The 7,211-nt window shown below is 37.0% G+C and overlaps 1 protein-coding gene across 2 annotated transcripts in view; it reads left to right on the forward strand.

The window, feature by feature from the left end:
- The first annotated feature begins 3,450 nt into the window (after window positions 1-3,450).
- Window positions 3,451-7,211, forward strand: part of LOC106461753 (influenza virus NS1A-binding protein homolog) — a 42,332-nt gene continuing 38,571 nt past the window's right edge. The window contains exon 1 of one of the 2 annotated variants that reach the window (XM_013921601.2): window positions 3,451-3,596. The gene's annotated coding sequence lies outside the window, so the exon portion shown is untranslated. The remainder of the gene's footprint in view (window positions 3,597-7,211) is intronic. The other variant, XM_022388780.1, reaches the window with a different exon arrangement.

Consider the following 7,211-nt stretch of genomic DNA (forward strand, 5'->3'; position numbering starts at 1 on the left):
AGCGCAGATAGCCCTCGTGTAGCTTTGCGCAAAATTCCAAAAAACAAACAAAAACAATACTTTCCGATAAAATCCGTTATGTAATGACAGCTAAGTGCTAAGCCTATAATTCAAAGAAATTGCGGTACAAGGCAGTACAATGTGTTAACTACTCCCATAGAAAATTATATGTAAATTTTTCCGGATTTCTGTTTTACTTTCAGTTCAGTTTGGATTCAGAGAGCCACTCAAGAAAACAACTCAACTTTCCTTACTCTGGTGCACACGAGACTTGATTTGCTAGCTGGCCATTAGGTTCCTAAGAACTTTCTAGTGAAGTCAGTAGTTCTGAGGTTAATACCTGCAAGTTAAAAATGTTAATAATAATCGTATACGAGGCTTAAAACAACAACCTTCCCAGACCTATTCCAAAATTTGAACTCTCGGTATAATAATTAGCTTATATTCACGAAAATATAACCTATTCTAACTTAAGCCTAAGCAGCATTAAATAACGGAGTCTAAGTCTTGATGTTGAAGTTAGAAACTCAGTTAAACTTATTTAACTTAACATAAAAGTTATTTTAGTGCATAAGCAATTTATAGAGACATAGCAAACCTTATGTGGTTTATATAATTATTTCGCAGTCGCAGTCTAGAGTTTTATGTATATACACACAGGCAGAAACATTCTGTTGTCTTGACAGAAGCGACTTGCGATCTGAGGGTCGCGGGTTTCAATCCCTGTCACCGAACATGCTTGCCCGTTTTAGTCGTGGGGACGTTATAATGTTACGGTCAATCCTACTATTCGTTGGTAAAAGAGTAGCCCAAGAGTTGGAGGTGAGTGGTGTTGACTAGCTGTCTTCCCTCTAGTGTATCACTATAGAAGGTTAATGCAAATAACCCTCGCGAAATTCAAACCAGACCAAATCCTGACAGAATATTTGAATCTAAAAACTAATATTTATGAACAGATAGACTCTGCCGGCTCATACCCTTACACTATGTCTAAAACCAACGTTCATGTTTGTAGTTCTATATCAACCTGGTCGGTTGTACGGTGCATCATTATACGTACCTTGCGACAAAAACTTTCATAAGTATACGGCTTAGTGTGTGTTCTACTGTGTTAATTTGCCCTCAGATAATCTCGCATTTGTTGTTAAGCACAAAGCTACACAATGGGCTATCTGTGTTGTGCCAATTACGGGTATCTAAACTCGTTTTTTTAGCATTATAAACCTACAGACGTTACTGCTACGCTACTGGGAAGAGGCGCAAGTCGTATGTATTCAAATATTTTAGATATCATTTTAGGCTTTTTTCTGTTTCACAAAAATATAACTCGTATTTTCTCAGGAATATTAGATGTGAGCTTTTGAGGGGAGGGGTTAAATTAATCTTGACCCCCAACAAATCTGCTCATTCTCATTTGTGTAGGTTTGTTTGTTGGTAATTAAGCAAAAAGCTACACAATGGGTTATCTGTGCTCTGCCCACCACGGGTATCGAAACCTGGATTCTAGCGTTGTAAGTCCGCAGACATACCGCTGTGCCACTGGGGGGCATCTGTGTAGGTACTGCATAAGATTTAATGAAAATGTGAGTTACACAACTGACAACTAAATTTTGAAAGTTTGTTTATTCAGGGGAGGTAATGGCGTTCATTAAGTGACAAAAAAAATGCTATTCATCTTAGAGGTACAGTATTTAATAACCTACAGGTCGAAAACGTTTTTTGGAAAGTTGCCAACATGCGAGAAAATTTCCATGCTTCCTCTGTTGCTGAAATCATTTGATAATTCACTTGTTATATCGTTAACTTCATAAAATACCTGTCCATGCTACGTGTGTAGCAGTAAGTGTAACAATCTTTTTTATCTGAATATTGTTTTTGGTATCTCGCATCAGTCGGGTAGGTTCCCCAACAAACCGTTGTTTTGCACGAAGTATCTCTATTTGCCTACCATAGAAAGAGGGGCATACACCCCAGAAACTACATCAATGTCTTCATTTACTAAATTCCATCATTTTTACGAGGTGGTCTTTAAGATTCTGAACTGAGCATCAGTTAGAAGACGCACCTGATGTCAGGTTAGCTCACCTTTCATCGCTATAACGGTCCAAATTCTGACTGGCATAGAAGTGTTCTTTCAGGTTTCATTCAGTCTTCTAAAATCACTGATTATCAGTCACTGATGCCTAAATATGCTAGTTCTACTACTGTCTTAGAAAATAACTAGTACTTCTTTGTTTGTTTTTAATTATGCACAAAGCTACACAAGGGCTATCTGTGCTCTGCCCACCACGAGTATCGAAACCCGGTTTCTAGCGTTGTAAGTCCGCAGACATGCCGCTGTGCCACTGGGGGACAACTAGTACTTTATCTTCTAAAACCAAAAACATTCGATTAAGATCATGACCCCCGCGCCTTAAGTTTTTTTTGCAACTTTTTTGCTTGTTGTAAAGCACAAAGTTACACAATGAGCTGTCAAAAGAAACGTTTGTACTGTTACTGAGTTATATTAATGACCACCTACCTTTTTATTATGCCTTTAAAACCATCAACATTTCTAAGAATATAACTCATCAACAACCCTTTGCTTAAGAGACACATTTAAAACATGATAGGTAACTATATTTTAACTCCTTGCATGTTTACCTCACACAAAGAGAGAGACTGATAGACACGATCTGTACTTTTTTAGTACAAGAAATAAGGCATTTCTTTCTTTTACAGATCACGTTTAGGTCTGAGAGAACTTATTTGGAAAGACAGTGGAAAAGTGTTGTTGTTGTTTTTGAAGCTACACAATGGGCTATCTGTGCTCTGCCCACCACGGGTATCGAAACCCGGATTCTAGCGTTGTAAGTCCGCAGACATACCGTTGTGCTACTGGGGGGGGGGGGTATGGAAATGTGAAAGGGAGTTTAGTTGCCCTAACCATAATATTAAACTGGCAGGCCTTATTGAACGCCCTTTCAGTATTCAGTGTACGGGTGACATTCTATCTTATCTGAAGCTTCTAGAAAAATTGAGTCAATAAGTTCACTTTTAGAAATACTATCGTTTTAACTTGCGAATAGAATTAGTTTAAAATCCAATAGCATAATTTATTTCTTGAAAACTGTGGCGGGAAAGGGGGGAGGGGCATTTATTTGTTTACGTTTCAGAGTTGATGGAAGTCATGTGACAGAACGAGTAATTGGAGAGAAAGATGGATATCATTGTCACGTAAGTTATTAAATATCACGGGAAATACATTTTTGAATTTTTCTGTTTAATGCTTTTACACATTTGGATCATGCTAATAGTTTAATATTATTACCTTTGGTATAAACGGACAATAATAATATGTAAGAATTTGTTATTCATGGGAAGGAAACACCCCTCCGGTTCAACAGTGGTATCTCTGTTGCTATGGTGAACGTCAGGCCCCAGCAGTGTATTCATCGTTGTTATTGGTTCATACGAGTCAATACCAGGCTATAAAAGAGCACATCCATGCTGTTTTATAGAATAACACGTAACGATAAAAACTAACAAGATTGAACTGCAAATTATCATCGTGGGAAATATATTGAGACTGTCCTACGTTAAACGTAGAAAATAAGGTATGTTTTTGGTTTTTTACTCTTCTTTACTAGTATGTACTACAGGCGCAGTGAGTCGTGGTCAAACCTCGTACCTTAGTTGTTTTACTACGTTACTTGTTACGATCGATATAACTGTCGAGTTCTAGTGTTAGCAATTGCAATTTGTTTTTTAAGTTTTTAATCACCATAATTTACCGTTGTTGTTGTTGTTTCAACGGGAATTTATCGAAACAAGCATTGACGCCGAAAATAAACGTAATTATAGTATTTTGGCACTTGTGTATAAAGTTAAAATAATGAGAATGACGTCGTAACGTCGAAACATGTGGATTCGTCAACTTATTGAAGGCCATAGATAGGCCTAAATAAAATGTTTTTAATTGTGTACCAGTTTAACGTTGAATATTATTTATGATTTTAACAATAAACGTGGAATACTTGAAAGGAAAATGCAGTAAAATCTGATAATAGTACCTTATATTCCTATTTAAATTTAGCAAAACGGATAACTCTGGATTTTTTTTTTCCCTTGTAGATTTGAAAACAAAGATTTTAGCTTATGTGTACGAATACAGTTATTCGTCAGTCTGACCTAGCGGTGCTAGAAACACTTGAAAAATAAACATAAAATACTCTAATATTTCATATACGCCCCCTCCCCCTGTGGCCCAGCGGTAAGTCTGAAGGATTATAACGCCAATAAACGAGTTTCGATACTAGAGTTGGGCACAGCACAGATAGCCCATTGTGAAGCTCATACAGTATTAAAACCTAAAACAAAACCTCCGATACGGTTTTCTAAAACTCTATGCAATATTGTAAATTTTAAACTTTCTGTCAGTTTTAAAGAATAAACTGTGAGGTTTATTGTGTTCGCTTATATATATATATATATTTATATAACTGAAACTTATAACTAATATGACATACCTGTGGTAAAAAGTATTGATTATTACACATTAAGATTACGCAACACTTGTGTACTTAATTGTCATTGGACGGAGACTGCCACACGATGTGACATCATCAAAGGCATACAAGAATCCACGGAGTGAGTCTTTCTTGGGGTTAAAGTGACTGGTAATTACTAACAGTAACGCTACATGGTATAACGTCTGAAAATTGTTAACAAAGTAATTTAATGAGAAACCCATTAGTTACGAAATATCATTTCAGCGAGAATAAAAATACCTATAAAATGTTTAAATTCATATACTTTCCCGGGTGGGGCTTAACAGTAAATTTTTTTTTTATTATTATTAAAATTAAAATAAGACCTTTTTCATATGGCTTGCCAACTTGCGTCTTTAATTCTTAAGAGAAAAAAAACAACAACTAATAATGAAAATTTCAATGTTATAGGTTTGTTGTTTGTTTGTAATTAAGCACAAAGCTACGCAGTGGGCTCTCTGTGCTCTTCCCACCACGGGTATCGAAACCCGGGTTCTAGCGTTGTAAGTCCGCAGACATTTCGCTGTTCCACTGGGGGGGGGCAGTGTTATAAGACTAAGTATTATTAACATATGACGATTACCAACACAAAGACGAAACTAAAACTCTCCGTTACACGCTGTTAAAACATCATATCATATTGCAAAGGTTATCATGATAGAGATGTAAACAACGATTTTTTTTTAAACTGTAATACACTAACTGTTATAATGATGACGAGAGTTCATCAATACATTTCTAATGAGTTGTAAATCAACAGCTTAATATATACACATACACCGTCCTATGTCGCCTCCAGTGGCACAGCGGTATGTCTGCGGACTTACAACGCTAGAATCCGGTTTAGATACCCGTGGTGGGCAGAGCACAAACAACCCATTGTGTAGCTTCGTGCTTAATTACAAACAAGTTTGGAAATGTAATCTGTGGACTTCAAGTTTATTTCTTTATTTTTGCAATAAAAACAACGTTAAACTTCTTTATTTGTGAATTTATATAACTCTAGATAACGTTCATACCGAGATAAAACATTAAAGGGAAAAATGACGTAATTTCACACTAACATATTCAGAAGGCGGGGCTTAACGAGATTAGACGTGTTGATAGTCGATTGGTCAGTCTGTCATCTAACGCCATCCCCAGTCTATCTCGAAAGGGGTAAAATAGGTCCTATTAACTAAGATGCGCAATCGAATAAAAGTTAAATTGTTATTATTTATGTAAAAAGAAAAACCCATGAAAATGGAACTGAAAGTCAACTTACTTCATATACACATAAAAGTGACGTCATTTGATTATAAATGGTTTATTGCTATATACTGTCAGTGTGGAAATATGTTTACAGAACTATCTAAACTTTAAGAGTTGAATTCTAAAACAAATATACTTTGCTCACTCTTTTTGGAGATTTAAAAAAAAAAGAAGTTAAAACTGTTCTACTCGAACGGTGATTAATTAATGGGATAAACAACTTTTGCCGTGGTCCTCTGCCAGAGGGCAGGTGTTGTCAATAAACGCCACTTAACTTTAGACGAGTAAAAGTTTACTCTAGTGTGCATTTAAGTAAATGTCAGAACCATTTAATATAATCAGCTCGTGAATAAAGTGAAAGACTGAAAGTGGTTGTCAGCGAACTCTGATAGTACACACTGCGTATGGTGTACATGTATATAGATCCGGGCGTGGCCTAATGGCAGCTTGCGAGGATTTCGATCGGAGGGTCCGTGGTTCGCGTCCTGGCACCGCATGCACACACATAAGTCGTGATCTTGCGAGGATTTCGATCGGAGGGTCCGTGGTTCGCGTCTCGGCACCGCATGCACACACATAAGTCGTGATCCGCACTTTGAGGTGTGTTAAAAGAGGGACGGTCCCATCCCAATATTTGTTAGAGTGGTGCAAGAGCTCACTATGGAAAAGCTGTCGTCCATCTAGTCTGTCAGTTCAAAAAGCTGTCGTCCATCTAGTCTGTCAGTTCAAAATTAGATACAGTTAGAAAAGATAACATACACTTCTGTAGCTTTGTGCGAATATTTGAAACAAACAAACATATACATAATATACTTTAATTATATTCGGTAAAGATGAATTCACTGAAAATGTTGCCATATTTGGTGTTCCAATGCAGCCAAAGTGACTTCTGGTCTATTGGACTCTTGATATCAAACAGTTGTGTTACAATACGACCGAGGTAACTTGTTGTCTACTGGACTTTTGATATCAAACATATGTGTTCCAACACGACCAAGGTAACTTGTTGTCCACTGGACTTTTGATATCAAACATTTGTGTTCCAACACGACCAAGGTAACTTGTCTACTGGACTCCTGATATCAAATATTTCAAGTTACCTCGGTCGTGTTTGAACACAACTGTTTGATATCAGGAGTCCAGTAGACAACAAGTTACCTCGGTCGTGTTGGAACACTTCTACTGGACTCCTGATATCAAACAGTTATGTTCCAACACGACCAAGGTAACTTGTTGTCTACTGGACTCTTGATATCAAACAGTTGTGTTCAAACACGACCGAGGTAACTTGTTGTCTACTGGACTCCTGATATCAAACAGTTATGTTCCAACACGACCAAGGTAACTTGTTGTCTACTGGACTCTTGATATCAAACAGTTATGTTCCAACACGACCAAGGTAACTTGTTGTCTACTGGACTCTTGATATCA

Source organism: Limulus polyphemus, unplaced genomic scaffold (genome assembly GCF_000517525.1).
Source record: "Limulus polyphemus unplaced genomic scaffold, Limulus_polyphemus-2.1.2 Scaffold1023, whole genome shotgun sequence".
Classification (NCBI taxonomy): Eukaryota; Metazoa; Arthropoda; class Merostomata; order Xiphosura; family Limulidae; genus Limulus; species Limulus polyphemus.